This window comes from Adiantum capillus-veneris, chromosome 6, assembly GCF_014529385.1.
Source record: "Adiantum capillus-veneris isolate H3 chromosome 6, ASM1452938v2, whole genome shotgun sequence".
NCBI classification, from domain to species: domain Eukaryota; kingdom Viridiplantae; phylum Streptophyta; class Polypodiopsida; order Polypodiales; family Pteridaceae; genus Adiantum; species Adiantum capillus-veneris.
In genome coordinates this window covers 112928635-112950234 of record NC_140936.1, presented here as the reverse complement: position 1 = coordinate 112950234, position 21600 = coordinate 112928635, and the positions used below count along the sequence as shown (strand labels likewise).

Sequence of the window (21600 nt, the reverse complement as noted above, 5' to 3'; positions counted from 1 at the left end):
AGAAGTTAGCTAGAAGCCAACCACGTAAGCTTATTGACTGCATAGCAAAAATTATTCTGACTCGGCATAATCTAGAAAAAAAACCCTTGTACCATGCAACCTGCTACATCAGATAGCTGGTACTCTTCAAATCTGCAAGTGGCACTTCAGTAGTCCCCGGGATCAAACGGGTAACCAATCATTTTCCCCATTGTGAGCATTCCTTTAAGAATTTTGCACCATCCTCCAGGATCATAGGGAAAATAGAATAATTTCCAAGCGTTACAACATAAACATAGATTATTCCACAATTATTCATACAAACCGCCTGGATCATATGGCATATAAAGTAATTGATAGCAATCAAATCTAGCATGATAATCTCCTGGCTCATAAGGCATATATAGTAACTGCCAAGAATCATAACTAGCATGATAGCCTCCTGGGTCATAAGGTAGTAGAAAATCATGTTTCAAGTATATTGTATCTCCACAAACTTTCTCATAGCATAGCAACAAAAAGTCCCAAATTCCTAGCATAGCAGAACCCAGAGGCAAAATGAACTCAATCACTATGGTTTCCAAAATATCAATCTGCATTTGTGAGTCATTGAATGCCATCACTTCATTTGATACCACAAACAATGCATGGATGCCTTCTCTAGTAGGCACAAACTCCTAGAGATCCTCATCCAAAAGAAACATAAGCTCTTCATCATATGTTGCAAGATGTTCTTCACTACTCTTGTCACAAGGAACTCGAAATTCCTCTAGCGCATCATCAAGCAGATCCATAAACTCCATATCTTCCTCCTTGGAGGAACCACCTAGTTTGTGAGCATTATCATATGAAACCTCATGGTTTGTTGCATACATAGGCACAAATTGTTCTTCCAGCTTCACACTCCCATTCAAATATCTTTCCACTTCAATAGCACAAGTCTCAACATGCATTACAAAGATAGCATCAATTTATTTTTCCATAGCATCATCATAGCAAACCCTGTAACCTGTAGCAGTCATAGACTGATCATCATCCATCACCCCCTCTGAATATGCATCTCCATAATCATAATCTTTGTCTTGGTTCACATCAAATACATATGGTTGAGCATCAAATACATCTACATCATCACCAGTGTCCTGAAATGCAGCCATAGACATGAAACCCTCTTATATAGCATCATCCAAAACAATTGCTTTTGCATGTAATGTTGCATAAGCATTCTCTTCATGTTCTACATCCAAAGAGCACTCCAAATGGGCATCCACATCACATATTGACTCTGACAGACATGTTTCTTGATCACTGCTAGCAACTATGCTTGTATGCAAACCATGTACTGGCTCTGAGAAACCTGCTTCCTTAGTTATGTCACTTTGAGAGGATATGATTGCATGCTTAGCATCCATAGAGTCATATCTGCTTTGGAATAAAGAAGACAAACCCAATCGAGCATAAACAGTATCTACTATGAAATCATCATCTGCATGCAATAATGTCTCGTCTTCCAGAAGGCAGGCATCGATAACAACTTCTAGCTTAGCATTTTCTTTGGCTTTACTTCTTGCAGAAATATGCTCCCAGAATTCATCATAGTTGAGGATCTGCATCTGATCCGCTTCACCTTTACTGAAGACAACCTTACTTCGTTCAGTAATCCCTTTATTTCCCGATTTAGAATCCTTGAGCTTTCATAAATGAATTCCTCTGCAAAATACTCCCACCGTGTGGGATATGCTTCTGCCAGTTCTTGAACCTGCTTTTTAAAATCCGAGTTTACAGCCTCTTCAAAAGCTGCAATCATCCGATCTTCTGGAACATTTTGGCTCTTCATCTCAGCTTCGTAACATGCAATAAAACCTTATGGATCATATCCCTGAAAAATATAATACTGCTCCCGAACAACATCAAGTGCTAGCTCTACAGCATCATCAATCTGCTTTTTGAACTCCACGGCGGCTTTCGCGTCTTGCAGACATCCCTGAACTTATTCCATCATTTTAGGAAAATCTGCAACTGCTAGATTTTTATCAAATCCATTGGCACTAAAATAGTCAATAAATTGTTTTGTCATCTCCATATTTACCTCCCACCCCTGGCTCGTTTCGCGTCGGGTTCACCAAAGATGTCGGGGCATATGTGTTCGCTACGTGAGCCAGGCACGCGCCGGGCCTCTAGCTGTGGGAGGTGTGATAGAGAGAGAACAAGAACAACAAATGCAACTGACTCTTGCAATCACCATAATCATCAATTAATTGATTAATATGATTGAGTACAACTTAATCTTTAGCCAAGGCGGGTTGTTAACAACACCGTCACTTGGATCATCTGCTAATTAGGAGTTTCAGCTCCCGCTTTACAGAATTAATCGGGCCGTTAACGACATCGGGGCTTAACAATTATTTAATCAATCTCTAGTCGATCACGATGATGGTAACTTCCTCATGTCGCTTCATCTGCTTTGATTGTCCATGGATTCCACAAGCTTTAATTATGCTCTTCAATTGCTGTCCGAAGCTTTGACCTTGCTTGGTCGCTACATTTGCCTGACTTGCCTTGTTTTTCCCTCTTTCCAGATCATGCCACCTTCATGCAACAATTCCGAGATCCTCTCCTTCTCAAGCACGAGAGAGAGAAACTGCGCTTTTCCTTTGCACCCCTATCCCTTGCTTGCCGATTACGACATCTCAACTTCCTTTCCTTTGTTGCTTTTTCTCGTTACCTTTGCCAATCCGACCTACGTCTCTTACCGAGCTCCTTTCCCAAGCTCCGACTCCCTTTCCTCCTCCTTTCTCGCTTCACCTCATGTGTCGACAAAGAGAGAGACATCGAAAGGTTTCTTAAGAGCCGAGAAGAGAGCTTTGTTTTGTTTTGCTAGCCGAGTACGAGGAAAAATCCTAGTTTCTATGCTCACAGAGGATGAGAGAGAGAGAGAGAGAGAGAGCGCCTCTGCCTCTTGGCTTGGATTGCTGATCAAGAAAGAGAGAGTTTGTCCTTTCCTTTCCTTGGCTTGGAGATCGAAAGAGAGAGAGTTCCCTCCTCCTACTTACCCTCTTGCTCGTTCTCTTCTTCTTGCTTCGAAAATCCCTCTTCATGCAGAAAAAACCCTATAAATAGCTCTCTTTTTCCCTAAGCAGTGGCGCCCACCGTCACTGACGTGGTGCGAGAGTCGTGCCTATGATGTGGCATCCACGGATTTCCAGCAACGCCGAAATTTCCGCCTTCGATACCAAAATTATGTGCCTTGGCGAGCTGAGTAACTTCGTCTTCTTGCCCGTGCGGAGCCGAGGACTCCCCATCCCTGTGCGAGCTCCTCGCTCTTGCATGCATCCTCTTCGCGCTCCCACGATCACCATGCTTTTTCATTTGCTTTTATTCACCCCCTTAATAAGTTATTGGGCGGACATTCAGTGAGCCTTTGGGCGGGCGGCCGACTTAATGCCCTTGTAGGGCACCACATTTGGTATACATTTCGTCCAAGGCACCACCAAGAATCTCCAGTGGGCGGCTACGGCCATTGTATTTTGGTCTTCACATTGTCGATGGTGTCATAACTTTCCACATCAAGGGTGATGGTCTTTCCTTGTTGGGTATATCTCGCAGTCAATGCATTCCAAGAGATCACATTCCGACTGGGTATATCCCGCAATCATTGGATTCCAAAAGACGTCATTCCGGACATGATACTCCCAAAGAACTTACTGCTCTCGCACTTCAACCTGGATGAAGCTCAAAAATTCTTGGATGGCACCCTGACCGAGCGGACCGAACTGGTACGGAGTCGGCCCCCGGTGAATCTTTAATGGCTAATATCTTGGCGACCGAGACTCTGATCACTCATCTAAAAAGACCAACGCGCTCCACAAAGTGAGCACTTCAGGCCCGAGCATTCATTTCATTTTTGTCACCTCAACTATAGTTGCCCAATCCGGTACGGATCTACAATCGACTTGAACTTTAAACTGCCATGACTTCTTCACCGTAGCTCCAATCGACGAGCCGTAAAGATAGGCCCGTACAACACTTCAAGCACTGTAGTTCTAGATGATAATATCCTATCTGCACTCACATCAAGCATAGACCTTTTTGGCATCATCAAGGCATTAGTTGGCCCTTTAAAGCCGCATCTAGCATACATTAATCATTAAACTCGGCCTGTTATCAAGCCCTGATCACTGCTCAGTAAATGTGTAGGCTTCAAAGAAGCTTAGCTTCCATTTCTCTGCTGTTTTTCTCATCATGGCAGCGGAGCTACACGACACTGGTGTCTACGCGGCTCACGTTTCAAAACCATATCCCCGGACAATGTGTCCACTCTAATAGATCATTCTTAATTGCTTGTTGCAATGGATACAATAACTGTGATGTCAAAGATATAAATCGAGACAGATACATAACCTTCTGTATGAAAGTGTCCAACTGTCTTGTATCCTTTGGAGATGATAGCAATAACAAGGCTTCTACTTTCTCTGGGTCTGCCTCAATCCCATTTTTTGAGATCACATGTCCAAGAAGCTTCATCCTCGGCTGCACTAAATGACACTTCTTAGGGTTCAATTGACCCCCACATTCATCATACCTTGCAAACATTATTTCAAGCTTCTCAACATGCTCTTTCCTTGCATAAAAATCATCTATGATCCTTTGAAAAACTTCCCAAGGAATGGTGTAAGGACCCAATCCACTTTTCTTTCAAAAGATCCAGGTCCATTTGTCAACCCAAAAGGAAGGCAGAAAAAGAAGAAACAACCCCATGGAGTGATAAAAGTAGTCTTTTTTTTGTCTTCAGGAGCAAGGATAAGCTGGAAATACCTTGAATAACCATCATAGACACCGTATCTTTCAAAGCCAGCCACTACATCCAAAATTTGATCAATAAAATGAAAGGGATAAGGATCTTTCGTTGTCACTGCATTTAGTGTCTTATAATCAACAGAAAATCTCCAATGCCTATATTTCTTGGGAGTGACCACTACAGAGCTCTGCCATTCAACATTATCAACTGGCACAATGAACCCTCCATCCAAAAGTTTATCCACTTCTTCCTTTAAAGCATTCATTTTCTCCTTACCCATCCTTAATTTTTGTCTTATTGGCTCTACCCCTTCAACTAATTTGATTTTCACAAGATCTCCAACAAAACACCTTATTTCTTGATATGAAGTGATGAAAAGATTTAAAAACCTGTCCAACATTGTTAAGTATTCCCTCCTTTCTCCTTGTGCAAAATCAATACTCAACATATTTTGAATCAACTCCTTCTTCATTGGAAATTCTTGTTTAGGCTACATCAACTCCTCAAGTTGCTCTAAATGGCTTGAAGAATTTATATTCCCTGACACTTGCAATACTACGCCAATTTCTCTCTTCTCATCCAGTAGCAAGAATGACAACTCACCCTCATCATTGGACCTAAAAGTAGTGCCACTTTCTGAATCTTCAAAATTGTCTTCAATGGGAACTTTTTATTAAACATTTTCACTCACATCTTCTAGTGCCAAAGGTTGTTTAGTAGTCATATTAAACGCCCTCTTTTCACCCTCCTTGCCATACACATAGATTGTGTCCTTGCCCCAATCTTGCACAACACCAACAGATCCTAACCATGGTCGTCCCAAAATGAGAGAAAAAGCTCCCAGGCTAGCTGGAATAACAAGAAAGTTTACTATAACCTTCACGTTAAAGACTTCAAGTTCCAAACTCTTAATCAACCCCAAACACTTCACTTTCACATAGTTTTCTAGTGGAATCCTAAACTCAGAGCTTTTTCAAGTAATGAGACCAAATCTCTCGACACATGAGTGTGTGATGTGTCGAGACCCAATCTCTTGACACATGACTCTGTGATGTGTCAAGCTTCCGTAGGTAATGAGACCCAATCTCTCGACACACGACTGTGTGACTGTGCTCAAGTTTGTGTGATCACACAAACTTGAGCTCCTCCATCAATGTAGGCCTCTCCCATGCCCACACCTTTGTGCCAAGCGTTCACCACAAGACAAATTTTGGGTAACTCTCCCACAGGCAACACTCTGACTTGTCCATCCTTCAACTCTTTTTCTAGATTCACTAATGACTTACATTGCCTCTTAAGTTTGGGCACCATATTCATCAACTATCCAAAAGTACAATCTACTTTCCTCCCAATCATGTCTTTCGTTAAATTGTAAGCTGTTTGGTCTTCTCCCAAAGATAAAGTTGCTACTTCAAACCGTCTACAAGGTCTTCTCTTTCTCTTGACTTTCACATCTTCACCCTCTTTCTCTTCCCTTTCTTCTTACTAGGACCTTGAGGGGTCTAGCCTTCCCTCTCTCTTTTGCCTACGATCATCATATTTGGTTCTTTCTTTTCAACCCGCACAATATCCACTTGACCACCAGAGGTTGAGGCCTGATTTTCCTATTCAATACCTCGATCTCCCCATATACCCAATGCGTAATCATTATCCCTGTTAGGAATCTGTTGAGGAAGTGGAAACATATCACCTCCCATCCTTGTTGGATTTGGAAAATAAGTGCTGATATAACCAAGTTCACCACAATTAAAATAGGTAGGGATGAACCTCCTTTGCAGCTCAAAGACACCTTTTCCATGACCCGCATTATCATTAGACTAAGATTCACACGATTGGGCCATTCCTCTATCGTGACCACGACCATGACCATCTCCACATCCAAGAAGATTGAGGGGCAATTCCTACATCATGGTCATCATGTCTTGCATATTTCGGTGTAATTCTTCACTGTTTGCAACCCGTTGAACAAGTTGGGATCCACTCTCTATCTGATTTCCCTCATTTTGGCCACCATTACCTTGCACATGGACCGCTTTTCCATACTCAATAAGTCTTTGATCTTTCCATTCTTTCTCCCTAGTGATAGTGATTGCTTCCTCGAAGGTTGTAGGCCTTTTTAGTTCAACTTTGAACTTCAGACTTTTCTTTAATTGTATCACAAAATGTTCCTTCTTTAACATGGCTGGAGGGATTTCATTTCCCAAAGCTCGGGCCCATTTATCCCATCAAAGGGTGAATTGCATGACAAAATCATCAACACTTTGATTAACCTTCTGAGTGTACCCCAAAATTTCATGCCAAACTTTATCAAGCACTTTGATGCTCCTATATTGTGCCAAAAAAGCTTGCTTCACATGATTGTAGTCGAAAATCACCCCTAGAAATTGTGCCTATACCAGCTCTTCATGATTTTGTAACCAAACTTTTGCCTCATCCTGTAAACTATATTGCAGCAGCCGCAACAATATAGCTTGGTCTAGTATATTTCATAGTAAGAAATTGACTTCAAATTTCTCAATAAAATTCCGTGCATTCTGATTAGAAAATCCATGAAACTGTGGAAACTCGTCCGCCATGTTTGACTACCACAAAAACACTTGCATGTGACGTTGGTGCAGCCAGATTTGGTACGTCGACCCAGGGAGAAGCCAATAGCATGTGTATGGAAATCAGTAGCATGATGGGGGAATGCTTGAACAGGTGCTAGATGCAGATTGCGGTGAATGTGATTGGGATGTGTATGCCAGATGTGGCTCTTAATTGGTCAAACGCAATTCAGAAGCTTTGCCAAAAAAGGTGAGTGTGTATCATCAAGTGGTGGTGTCATGGTGCTAAAACTGGGCGAGTTCAAAGGTTTTGCGAGCTTGAAGGTCATTATTTGGCGACTCTCAAAGTGGGCGACATAGCAGTAATATCGTAATATCACTCTCGGTGTGGTGCTTTTGGTGAGAGATCTAATGTGCAAAGAACTATAGCCGATTGTTGGCCAACGACCGTGGTCAGTACGAGAGGAGTTTTTTTTACGGGCATCATGTGGTGTGAGATCAGCTGGCAAGCATTGCCATAGGGAGCTGAGCAGCAGTTCTTTTAATATCATCCATTCAAGCCGACCATGGCGGGCGTGTGTAACAAGGCCAAGTTTGAGGGGTTTTTTTGGCTAAAAAACCTTTAAAAAAATGAATACAAGAGTGGCGTTACTGCAGCACACTGCAGGTTGCATGGGAAAGTCGCCATCTGGAGGGAGTCGCCACTTGCAAGGAGGAGCTGAACATAATACAGGGCCTGAATTGGCAAGCGGGGGCCCTTGAGAGCTGGGAAGGGAGATAAGGCAGTGTATGGGCAGCCAAGGGAGGGGGCGGCAAGGACTTCAAGGGGGGCTACAGGGCAGCGCCATATTCGGTTGGGAGGAAAGCATGGCGAGATGTCGTTTACGGTATGTAGGAGAGGATCGAGGGCGAGCTGCAGACTGCAGGGGCGGCCAACTGGCTGCAGTTGGATAGAGAAGGGGCGAGAAGGGCCGAGAGCATGAGATGGAGGAACTTCACCAGAAGTGTGGCTTGCAGGCTGGGGTGCTAGCAAGAGGGTGATGCTTCAATAGCTAGGCAAGAGGGCGATGTTGCAAGAACCAATCGAGGTGAGCTGGTGGAGGCAAAAAGGGCAAGCAAAGAAAGAAGGGGTGGTCATCGAGAGGATGGAGGTTTGAAAGCTGTGAGCATGGGGCTGTGAGGGACATAAATACGATGCAGAGAGAAGGTTAAAGAGGAATTACGATCAAGAGGTGAGAAGCCATGACAATACAGGGCCTAGAGATGCCAAATCTGAGAAGGCACAGATGGCTACAATGAGCATAGAAGGTGGGGAAGAGCCAGTGCTATAGAAAGGGAGCATTGCGATGCTGAAATGGGGAAATAGAGAAGGCCAAGGCTTGCATACCGGGAGTGAGCACAGCATCCGTTGTGGCCCTTGGGATGCCGTAACGAGGAGCTCAAAAGAAATAGAAAGGAAAGGTGTTGCAAGGGGCTAATGTTGGGTGTTCAGCAAGGGAATACATTGTAGCCGCAACCTACAGGAAATGGAGGGCAGGGCGACCCAAATGCTATGGTGACCGTGAAGCAAAGGGGAATAATTTTTCTTGAGACCCATCATTATACCTCCCTTTTTTGAAAGTTATTGCAGTGATATTTGCCTATGATTGTGTCAATCTTCTCCCTCACTCTCATGTTTAATTGTTGATTAATTGTTTGCCAAAGTATATGTGAGCAAGGACGGGTGGTGTATCCAACAAAGATTGGAGTTGGTTGTAAAGCTAGTGCATGTTGTAGAATTAGAAAGGTCGAGGAAATGTTGATGTTTTCCAAAGATGTTGCAAGTGATTGTGTGTGAGTCAATGTGGAGTAGCATTAATCTAGGTAAGGGTGATGTCAGTGATTTAGAATTGGTGCTATGATTGTATGCAATTAGGATTGGTCGGGATCGGGCTTGGACATCAAATGTTTGCAGATTGGGAGCCTCAGTGTGTGATTATTAGGGGATAGGGGTGTTGTGAAATCATTGGGCTATAGAGAGGCATTCAGTAAGTGTGCTGGTGGTTTTCTCGTTTCCCCCTTTCCATCTTCTGGTGCCCCCACTGAGGACCCACTGATTGCTTCCTAACAAGGTGTTCGTGAGTCGAGATGAATCAGGAATTTGGTCCGGTGTTCAAAGGAGATGAAGATGTTGACGACTGGATAGCCGATTTTGAGCTATTTATGCTGACAGTATTGCAGATGCCCGGTGACAAACAAAGCTCTAGACTCTACCTTTGGTGCTGCGAGGTAAAGCAACAGTTTGGTTCGATGGCTTAGAAGATGTGTACAAGAAGACTTGGATCGGATTTCGCGAGCAATTCTTACAGAGGTATCGAAACGTGATGTCGGCTTCGGAAGCAGATGCAAAGATCAAAGGTTTGTAGTAGGACGTAAGTGAAAATTTTGATGCTTTTGTTGATAGATTTGAAGCTTATTGGGAGAATTTTGTGGCTGCTACCCAAGCAACCAATGTGGAATACTTTAAGCGGGAAAGGTTTCTGTCTTGTTTGCATCCCTATGTTCGTGAGAGAGTGGAGTATGAAGATCCAAGGACTTTTGATGAAGCTGTCAGAGTCGCCAGAGCAAAGAGTCGAAAGATGATGAAGAAGATGGAGGCAGGATTGCTACAGTCTGCAATCATGGTAGCTAGTGGACCTAGACCCAAACAAATTGATGAGCATCAAGAGGTAAAAGTTCCTTTTTGTATTGATATGAATGTGATCAAAGCACATGAAGATGATACCAGGCTAGAAAAGGTAGAAGAAGCACCAATCAAGTCTCAAAAGATACAGCGAGGCATATTCAAAGTGCCACCTAGTTTGCTTCCTCAAGAAGAAGAGGTGATAGCAGATCTTAAAGAAGAGGTGTTGGTTCCAGAACCAGCAATGAGGCTAACAGCGAAGGTGCAAGAACTGGCAAGCTCAAAAGAGGAGTTAGAAAGTTCTCAAAGTTCTAGCAGTGCTTTGGACACAGATAGCATTTGGGAGACAGAATCCCAGTCTTCTAGGTAGGAGTCTTATGATGTTTTTCCTGTAGATGAAGTGGAAAAAAATGTATGCGAGTTGTGTGCCGGCCAGCTAAAGATTGAAGAGAAGTATAGTGTTTCACCTTGTGTGAATCTGTCAGTCGAGCAGCCCTATCAAACACTACAAGTTTTAGATCTTTTCACAGGAGTGAAAATGAGTGGGAAAATGGAGATTCACACCCACTGTGTGGAAAAACGGATTTTTTATATGCGTAGACGTTAAACTTTTGAACATAAAAATCTCTTTTTCTATGGAAAAGGAAAATTTCTCACTCTTGGAACAGTCACGGTGCCGTGACTGTTCCAAAATTGAGTGGAAAAGTCAACATTTGCTATTAAAAAGCACTTTTTTCATGCGAATCTTATTTTTATTATCATGAAACTTTTGTACATCATCCAAAATTCTTCGATGAACTGTAAAAATGGGTGGAAAAAAGGGTCTTTTTCTCAACTTGTGAAAAGTTCCAAAACTTGTAGTGAAATGTCGTGTGATGGTGAGTCCCTATTGGAGGAAGAGGTATGGTTTGATTGTGCATCAGACTTAATTGAAGAGCAGGTTTTTGAGGATGACTTGCAAGAGCTAGAAGTAGAAATAGAGGTATGTCGAAGTTATTTGTCTATGCAGGGGATGGGGAAACCTTGCCTTGATGAGCATGTAGAGGTGTACTTTGAAGTTTAGGAGTTTGTGTGTAGCCATGGAGAGCGAGCTCAGACAGATGACTCTATGGAAACTGATACAGGTGCAGCCTATGAGAGAGAGTCTCCATGCAGAGAGGAAGGTGACACCAACCTTGCACTTGATGAGGTATTTGAACAGGTTGAAGCTCTAGCAAGTCATTCTCTTGAGTATGAAAAGGTGTAGTTGACGATGACGGGCGATACACTGTAAGATGTTGATCTTTGACCAAATGGATTTACGCCATCTATAGCCAAGTCTAAGCACAAATTTTGAGCTTCCCTACTAGAATCTGACCATTTTTGTCTATATTTCCAGACTGTGCAATCTGTAGGAATCTGTAGCACACCATCCAAAGATTTATTCTCCTCATGTCATGATGCTAGGGTGGCCATGGAGTTACATTCGAAGAAATGTTTGATGCGAGGAAGCAGAGAAAAATATCGCAAAATGTTTTTTGGAATTTTTGTTTCGTGGAGATCTACTGGATATCTATCAGAATCACATTTCGGACACTTCTCCATGTCTATGTATTCCCCTCCGAAAAGAATGCAGTCGTTAGGACAAGCATGGATCGAATTGTAATCCATCCCCAAGTTTTGCAAAATATTTCTTGTTTCCTCTCTGGAATCTGGCATTACATTATCAGCTGGCAGTATGTGCTCTTTAAGAAATCTACACAGCGAAAAAAAAATGCGATACACTTGTGTAAGTAATCTATCAGATCATTATACATCTATAGTTTTTTATTTAAGAAAACACATTGTAATAGATCACCTGAAAAGTGTTGTGACACTGGTGTCACTCCATCCAAACTTTGCTTGCATGTTGAGAAGAACCAGGAGCGCCTTCAATCTAAACACACGTGGTCCATCATACAATGGCGTATCGGCTTCACTTTTCATATCATCATAGATAAGCCTTTCTGAATCCATGATCATCTCGATCATTGTATCAATCTCGGGCTCAAACATTGCCTCATTGGGAATGTCGTCTGCATGATCATCCCCCAAGCTATCAGAGGCTACATCTTGTGGCCTCACGTATGCTGCTTGTACAAAGTGCCTGCGAACACGTATATTGGGTTGCAAGATTGCTGCCTGTTGGACAACGTTGGAGAGGGGGAATGGAGGAACACGCCCGGCACAAACACAAGGGCCTCTCTATAGCTTAGGGTATCCACAACACCCCTATCCTCTCAGAAAACACCTTCAAAGAAACACTCTACACTAGCAGACCACTACCTGCTTAATTACCACTGCTCACACACTCTACTAACCACCATACAAGATACACCTGCTACCACTTCCTGTCTCCACCCGTACACACACTCACAACCACTCAATCTCTCTCTCTCACACAACACACCATCGGTCCAGGGGGGCACACACTTCCACACAACCGACACTGAGGAGAACCATGAAAGCAGGAGAAAGAGAAGGGGGGCAGAGGAAACAACAGCATGGGAGGAAATTGTGGCTTGATTGCACTTCAAAAAACACATACATAGGCTTGCAATGCCATCACCATGGCCATTTTCAAGCAAAAGTTACAAAGGGGTTAGCTTGCTAGAGAACTCCACTTTGTAGGCTTCAGAAGGTACCCAAAAGGCCAGGAAAAAAGCCAATAAGAAGCCTTTAGTTTGACTCTATTTTTACCTTTATAGTGGGGGGGTTTAATTTGAGGAAACTTCTCTTTGATTGGGCCATGGGGCACCCTTTTTTGGCAACTCTTGGGAAGGGGGGCACCGCCTTTCTCCATCTGCTCTCTTTCTCTCTCTTGCACTTGGGGGGGGGCATTAGCGACATCGCTATTGCCCCTTGGCATTTCATTTTTTTATTTTTCACCTCTCATTTTTACCCCTTTGTAGCCTCCACCTGGCACTCCTCCACATGCTTGACTTTGACTCCTATTTTTCTCTATCCGACTCCTCTCTAGCTCCTTTTGGCCTTCCCGTTTGTCTAGCCCCTCTTACCTTTGCCTTTGCTTGGCCCGGACAGCCCTTGGCTTGGCTTTGCTTGTCTACTTTGCTCCGATGGCCTCTGCTGCCCTTGAACTCCCTTCCTCTCTCTACACTTAACCTTCGCGGGACCTTCCTCTTACCCGAGGGGGGAAGGCAATAGCGATATCGCTATTGCCCCCTTCCTTTTCCTCAAAATTTTGGGGGTCCCAACAAGGGGTGCGGGAACGGACCCCCCACGGGTATGCCACATCACCATTACCGGCCGCCAGCGCGTCACCAACTCACGCATCACCACGCCGCTCCGCCTTGCCGGCCACTGCCAAAACCGGCCCATCTCCACCTCGAGCAGCGCCCTACTGGGCCGCGCCACCGGCGCCATAGCCATGAGCTCCAAAGGAGCCCACTTCCCTTCACACAACTCAAAGAGGGATCACGCCCTGGGCTACATACCTCGTCTGGCTTGGAGCGCATCCCGCGTGTGGGTTAACCCAGTAGGCCACGTGGCGGCTTCCAGTGCTCTTTCCCTCAAACTCCATGAAATCCTTCTCATGAAAATATATAAAACACTCAAGTTTTTTGGCCTTCTTCTACCGGCTTCCCTTTGTTGCTCTCGTGTTCGATGATCTAGCCGCAAAACCGCGTCGGAACTCCCCTGAGTTGGCTCTAGGAGTTTTAATTTTTTCACACAGACATGCCTCCTAGAGGTATAGTGCTTGTTTTTTGGATGTGTTAGGTAGGACTTATATGGATTTCCATCCACATGGCTGAGGACATCTGCTTCGACTAAATGAGCAACTCCATACCTCTAGGTGTACTACTTTCCATGATTCATGTTGGTGGATATGTATAATTGCTAATAATGATTTTTCATGGTTTGTTTGAGTGCAATAGTTATGTTTGTTATCTGCCATTATAGATATATAAATTTGTCTTTGCTTAAGTTGATGGAACTAGAGTTTAATCTTATGGATGAGCCTTGAGATTACGAGACTGTGACTTTAGGTTAACTCATTTACTTGACCACTAGGCCTACCTGATAAAATTATCTGAGTATTTGAGACCTTAGGAATGTTTAAGGCATAGAGAAGCTTACTCACTTAAACAACAAAAAACACTAGTGAGAATACAAAGGAAATGGAAGAAAAAAACATAAGTGCCACAAATGAAAAATCTAATGCTGCATGGAAGAGAAATCCTGGCTTGATTTGGTACTTCACTCACATGTATTGTCTATGGTACTAGAGCCCTAGAGGTTCCCAGTGTGGGCGCTTTTCTTTGAGAAGCAAAAAGCCCCGGACATACACAATAAGCACACACGTCAAATGATTGTGAACCAAAGTGAAAAAGAAAAAAAGAAAAAAATGAATGACATTTAAAAGACTTCCATCGAGCTTACAATTAACATTTCAAGCTTTTGTTTGCAATTGTGAGAGCTAGTTGGCTAATCAAAGTTGAAAAGCACAATTAGGGAATCTTGTATTTAGATAATCTTCTTAGCTTAGCTAGTACTAGAGTAGTTGTTTTAACCTTAGTCGTAGCTAACTAATTGATAGACTCACCCATAAGCCCAAAACTCTTGATTAATTAATTTACTCAAAGTGCAATTTATTTGTCCTTAATGGCAGTCTAACATTTCATAAATCTTGTATTTACTCATTTCCACATGTACTTTACATTCCCCTCATGATTTATGGCCATATAATTCCGCTTGCTGAAAGAGTGACTTTGCCTTGCAGATTCAAATCCATATGCTCTACAACATGGACATAACAAGCTTCAACTCAATAGCTTCCAAGGAAGGAATCTACATCAGGAAGGGGGGCATGTTAACCTTTGCGGCTCACGGACACCCTATCACCTACGACGGACGTCGTATTATTTATTTAAGTAGAGACATGCACCGGACTTGTCGGTCCAATAGGACAAGGTAGAGTGATCGCCGATGAGAGTCTCACTCTAACAGGAACATGCAAAGGTTAGTTGGATAAGCATGGGCACCCAAATGTGAATGGGGCGAGCTCATATAAAAGTCACCTAAACCTAAAATTGACCTATTCTCTCAGTGTGCAATAGAAGAAGTGCTCTTGCCCTATCTCCATCTCCATCTCCATTGTGTGTGTGTGTACTTGAGGGAGAGAGGGAGAGAGTGTGTGTGTGATCGAGCATTGGGACGGCACCTGCGGCCGCGAGGCGGTTGAACGCAGTATGATGGCAGCTCCCTCTTCTTCGCGGCGAGGAATCATTCTCGGCGGCAAGCGTAGGGAGGTGAGTGACACACCCTTGCTCTCTGTGAGCTTGCTAGGCCTACTAGTTGTGTGCTTGCAGCGTTCGTGGATCGTACACGATGCTCGGCAAGTCCCTAGCTCCGACACGTGCGGCAGAGGCGCACATTTTGGGCTCCGCTGCCGGGGAGTTGCCCTGCACCAAGCTCCGGGAAGCACTTTGTGCTACCCTGTGGAGACACCAAGCTTAAGTAGGAAGGTTGTGCTGTGTCGTGGGTTAGCTCATTTAGTTTTCTGCACATTTAGCTCATTTCGTTTTTTGTAAAAAAACAGAGAATATTTGTTCATTTCGTTATCTGCACACAAACTGAGAATATTTCGTTTTCTGCTATTTCGTTTTTCGTTTTCTGCACAAAACAGTTTTCGTTTCCTGCATAATATTTTGTTTTCTGTTGTGCAACAGAAAATAAAAAACAAAAAAATTTAACGGGTGAGAAAATAAAAGAATAAATTCCCAAAAAAGTTTGTCCAAAAAATCGGGATCGGGATCATTTGATGAGCTTGAGCTTGGTCTTGGTCTTATGATATAAGGTAAATGCTATTCACTATATATAGGCTAGTGCTCAAGAGTAAGGAGAAAGCATGTGGGGCAAAGCCTTCACCTTTCCCTCCACAAGTCACCCTTCAACTTTCTATTTTAAGCCATGTGGCCAAGTAGAAACTAGGAGAAATTGACTGTTTTAGGGACTTCGGGAGCTTCTCATAATCAAACGGTGTTCTGTAAAGTGCGCCTAGATCTCCTAAGCGATACGCTTGTTTCGAGCTATCACACACCCCAATCCGTTTTTCAAACCTCAAAAAACATCAAAAACAAGAAAAAATCAAGTAAAAAACGGGGTGCAAAACACCCACAAAACAAAGCAAGTAACCTTTGAGGGTGCTTGCCGACACTGGTAGGGCGCTCAAAGCACATGCATCTACGCTCTGGTCATGTGCTAGAGTCCGAACAACTAGCTAGTGCTTCGATTTATGAGGGTACTCACTATCCTTCCACGCTAGGGTCTAGGCCCTCGGCGGGGACCCAAGGTAGTGCAACCCAAGACCCAAATATAGCGGCTAGTGACTCTTCCTCTGACTACGATATTATGGAAGAGCATCTTACACAAAGCCCCGGGGAAACAAATGAAACCATACCTAGCTGGGCCCAACAACCTGGAACTAGTGTTTTTAGCCGTTTGATGGAAACTTTTAGTAGAGCTACGCGCTTTGAACTTGCGGCGGCTAGTGAAGTGAACGATACTACATGGAGGACTATTGGGGACAAGTCAAACCTGTCTATCAAGTAGTTGCTCTTGCTGCAAGAGGCCAAAATATCAATTACACTGCCAAGAGACCACCTCTTCAATGCTATGAGTGTGGAGGTCCACATCGTGTAGCCGAGTGTCCTATTAGGTTACAAAAAAACACCACACTAATGCAAATCAATCAAGCGACCACGTCTACAATGCCAATACTCATGTGTAATCGATGTGGCATAGATCATTTGATTGCCCAATGTCCAAATAATCCAAATGCGCCGAAGATCACGCCATTAAACATAATTGAGGTTACCGAGGAGCCAACACAAAGTACACCTATGGTACCAGTAAACGTACTCACAAGATCGATGCTCCAAAAACAAAATTATATTCTTGAGAAAGAGACACGGCATCAATTGCCCAATCTCAGAAGAAGAATAAAACACGAAGGAAGAGATCACAAAAAGTAGCGAAGTCGGACCCTAGTTCAAAGACCAACATAGGAACGGGTGACGACCCCGTATATATGAACGACGCTGAAGAGGATTTTGATTCAAGTGAAACCATGGAGACCAAAACGACCACTAAGATAGAAACCAACAAGGAAGATCTTCATGAGCCACAATGGCCAGGATCCAAGAAAAATATAGGAACTTATCCAAACCCTACAGAGGAGATTGAGCAAGTCAAGCAATTAAGGAGATACCCAAAGGGATCTAGAGCCATCACCTAGGCATATCCAGATTACAGACACAGTATTCCCTATGCAACAACAACCCCAGAAAGTCCATAGACCCTTAGCCATACCTAGTGTCATCCAAGAAGAAAGTGACTTAAAGTCATGGGAAAGTGGACGTACTCACTTCTTGTTGGAAAGAATGTTTACGGAGGGACTACCTGACCCTATCGAAGAAATGGAGATCCCATCTTCCCCACGTCAAGGGACTGAAACCCAATAGGTACCGCTAAATGTTGCCAAATTGATGGATTTCATGGCTTCCAAAGTTAGAACCACCATCATGTCCAAACTATATGGAGACCCTGAGATATTCTTAGCTCTTCGAGCTTTCCTCGATGGAGAACTGAAGGTCGGGCTACCACAATTTTCATAGATGGATGGAGCTAGGGAGATGCCAATAGAGGAGGAACACTTAGATCCACAACCCAACCTAGATGAGAACCCTGTTGTAGAAATACCTCTTAACAAGTTGGGACAATACTTTGAGGGGGATGAATCCAATGCAACCATACCAATCACTACCAAGGGGTTAACTGTGAAGGGAATCCTTGATGGTGGCACTGGGGTTAGCATTGTGACTAAAAATTGCTGGGAAACTATGGGAAAACCTCACCTTGGAACCACAACCGTAGTAGTAAAGATGGCCAATGGGTCTATTGTTAAACCTATTGGGATGCTAGAAGACCTCAAGATCAAGGTATTTGGACATAAAATAAGAGTTACCTTCATTGTTATGGATTTCTCCAAGCACACTATGGCATCTAAGATGATCTTAGGACGTCCTTTTATGAGGGAAGCAAAAATGGTGCATGACTGGTCTAAAAACCATGTCTACCTGCAGTTCCAAGATTCTGTCATTCGAGTGGATCTTGTAACTAGTCGAGCACATCCTTTAGGAAACAGGCTTATAAGTGATCATAGATCTGACACAACAGTTCACTCAACCCCATTGCAGTATTGTTACACGTGCAAAGCGGAAACTGATGTTGGGGAAGATTCTCCTTATATGGAGGTACTACCTAGGATGACTGAGTCGGACAATGTGGATTGGGTCCACCTAGCAGCAACCATAGACACTTGGGGCAGGGGGACGACCTGGGTAACACCTGAGGGGGATGAAATTCCACCACTTGTAGCCTTAAATATGCTAGAAGCAATGCATATAGCTTCTGATAACCTACAAGATGAAGGTTTGACTGGCATTGGAACCAGTAGCGCCTCACAAGACTATAGTCCACAGGATTTGGGGTCAGAATCATCAATTGAAATTGACTCTGAGGACAAAGAATCTGAGTTAAATCTTAGTGCAAATATGGGGTCGAACCATTCAGGGCCCAGTGGTACCCTAGATGACAATCTATCCAAGGGAGTAGAAGACACAAGTAGTGACTCATCTAGTGACTCTTCACTAGAGATCAGCCATAATCGAAAATTAGACAAGAAGAGTAAGAGATATAAGAGGCGACGATATCGAGCAAATGTGCGTGCTAGAATAAATGAAAAGAAATCTACCGTAGAATGGCTTAATTATATAGGGATATGTGATGCTCATCGGAAGTTGGTAGATAACTGGGGTTAATACCTTCAAAGTGTTATGTGGTGTAGTCCACAACCCATTGACATCGCACAACTAGAGGCTACAGAGAAGCCAAAGTTGAGTCGTACCGTAAGGAGACAATTAAATCAAGAGTTAGCTCAACAACAAAAGGAATCGGAAGTGAAATCACAGTCTACAGAACAACAGGACCCCACAGACTAACACCCTGCACCTGAACATTTCAAATCCTATACCACAGATGAACGTAAGGTTGTGTATACAAAGGCTCAAAGGAAACCTATCGATGGAAGCAATGGAGTTTATGACAGTCCAATGATAGTTAAGGAAATAGAGTTAGAAGACCCAGGAGAAGAGTCTAAACCTGTCTTCATTGCCCAAGATCTCACAAAGACTGAGGAGTGTGCACTTAAAGAACTTCTCAAGGAATTCAGGGATATATTTGCTTGGACATATCATGATATGAAAGGTGTTCCACCTTTTGTGGTGCAACACACAATCCCCATGAATAGCATGGCTAAACCAGTTCAGCAATGACCCTACCCAATGAATCCTAAATATGCAAAGATCGTTCAAGAAGAGATTGAAAAGCTTGTGGAATGCGGATTCATATACCCTATTGAGCACTCAGAATGGGTGTCTCCAATAGTGATTGTGCCAAAAAAGAATGGGAAACTCAGAGTGTGCATAGATCTCAAGAAGGTCAATGCCGCCACTAGGAGGGACCATTACCCCTTGCCATATTCAGAACATGTGCTTGAAAGAGTTGGAGGGAAGGAAGCTTATAGCTTTTTAGATGGGTACTCTGGCTACAATCAAATCACAATTGCGCTAGAGGACCAAGCTAAAACAACCTTTATAACCAAATTTGGAGTGTTTGCATTCCGTGTTATGGCCTTTGGCTTAACCAATGCCCCTGCTACCTTTCAAATATTAATAAAAACTTCTTTTAGAGACTATTTGAGGGAGTTTTTCGAAGCTTTCTTAGATGACCTTTGTGTTTATTCCTCTTGGAAAGAACATCTATCATGCTTACGAAAAGTGTTTGAGAAGTGCAGATTGTATCAAATCTCCTTAAATCCTTTCAAATGCCAATTTTGGGTTAAACATGGAGTCATTTTAGGGCATATAGTGTCCTAAAATGGGATTTCCACAGATGAGAGCAAAATTAAAGCCATTGCTAAATTTCCACCACCTACAAACTATAAGGGAGTTCAAAGATTCATGGGCCATGTTGGTTATTACCGACGGTTTATTTTAAACTTTGCCGAGATAGCTCGCCCTTTGTACAAGCTTCTTATTGAGTTCCACTGGACTGCGGAGTGTGACTATTCTTATGAGTCGTTGAAAAAGACCTTGACTAGCGCTCCTATTCTATGAGTGTTCGATTGGAATGTAATTTTCCATGTGCATATTGATGCATCAAACTTTGTTATTGGGTGTGTTCTAGCTCAACCAGGAGAACATAAATTGGACTACCCCATCAGCTTTGCAAGTCGTCAATCGACTGATGCCGAGAGAAACTACACCACTACAGAGCGAGAAGGTTTAGGTATGATTTATGCAGTGAAGAAATTTTTCTACTGCCTTTTGGCCAATAAGTTTGTTTTCTATGTTGATCATCAAGCCTTGTTGTATCTCGTAAATAAACCTTGTTCCACGGGAAGAATTACACAATGGTTGCTAATTCTCCTTGAGTTTGATTTTACCATTGTGGTGAGACCTGGTAAAAGACATGTCATGGCGGATCATTTGTCTCGCATACCCAATGGTGAAGCCCCTACTGGAGTCGATGATGAATTACCTGATACTTCTCTATTCCTAGTCGAAACCATACCTGAATGGAGTGAGAAGATTGTGAAATTTCTAATTAATGGTTTTCCACCCAAAGAGCTTCGTAAGGACATAGCTCAAAAACTATTAAAATAATGTGAACCTTACTCTCTCGTTGTAGGAACTCTCTACAGGCTAGGGAAGAACGATATTCTTAGACGTTGTGCCCTTGAGGATGAGTATTTGTACATACTGCAAGAAGCCCACATGGCTATAGCTGGAGGACATTTCACGAGGGAACTAACAGCTAGAAAGGTGTTGCAATCAGGCTATTGGTGGCCAACCTTATTTAAGGATGCATCACTTTTTGTGATGAATGCCAACGTTACAAGATCACTCAACGAAATGATAGGATACCATTACATCCTGTCAAAGTGACTCAACCATTTGAAAAATGGGGTTTGGACTATGTAGGCCCAATTAGTCTGGCAGCTCGTAGCACTCAATCTTGATATATTATCGTTGCCACTGACTATGTAACAAAGTGGGCGGAAGCCAGGGCGACACGTAAGGCTGATGCAAGGTCAACTGCCAAGTTTCTCTTTGAGAACATTATTACAAGATTTGGTTGTCCCTTTGAGATTGTGAGTGACAATGGTACTTATTTTATAAATGGAGTAATCAAAGAACTCACTACTAGCTTCATGATAGCTCACCATAAGTCCACACCTTATTATCCACAAGCAAATGGCCAAGCTGAGAGCCCCAATAAAACCTTAATCTCTATCTTGACCAAAAAAGTAGAAGCTCATCGCACAGATTGGGATTTAAAGTTAACTTCAGCTTTATAGGCTTATCGTACTGCGTACAAAGTTTCCATTAATTGCACACCGTTTAAGATGGTGTATGGCTAATAAGTGGTTATGCCATGGGAGTTTGTCGTTCCTAGTCTTCGAGTAGCTTATCAAGAAGGTTGGGATGGTAACCCCTTAGTTGAGAAATTAT

At 43.0% G+C, this 21600-nt stretch overlaps 1 pseudogene; it reads right to left on the bottom strand.

The window, feature by feature from the left end:
* Window positions 1-834: 834 nt before the first annotated feature.
* On the bottom strand, window positions 835-1391 carry LOC147456102 (uncharacterized; annotated as a pseudogene).
* Window positions 1392-21600: the final 20209 nt, after the last annotated feature.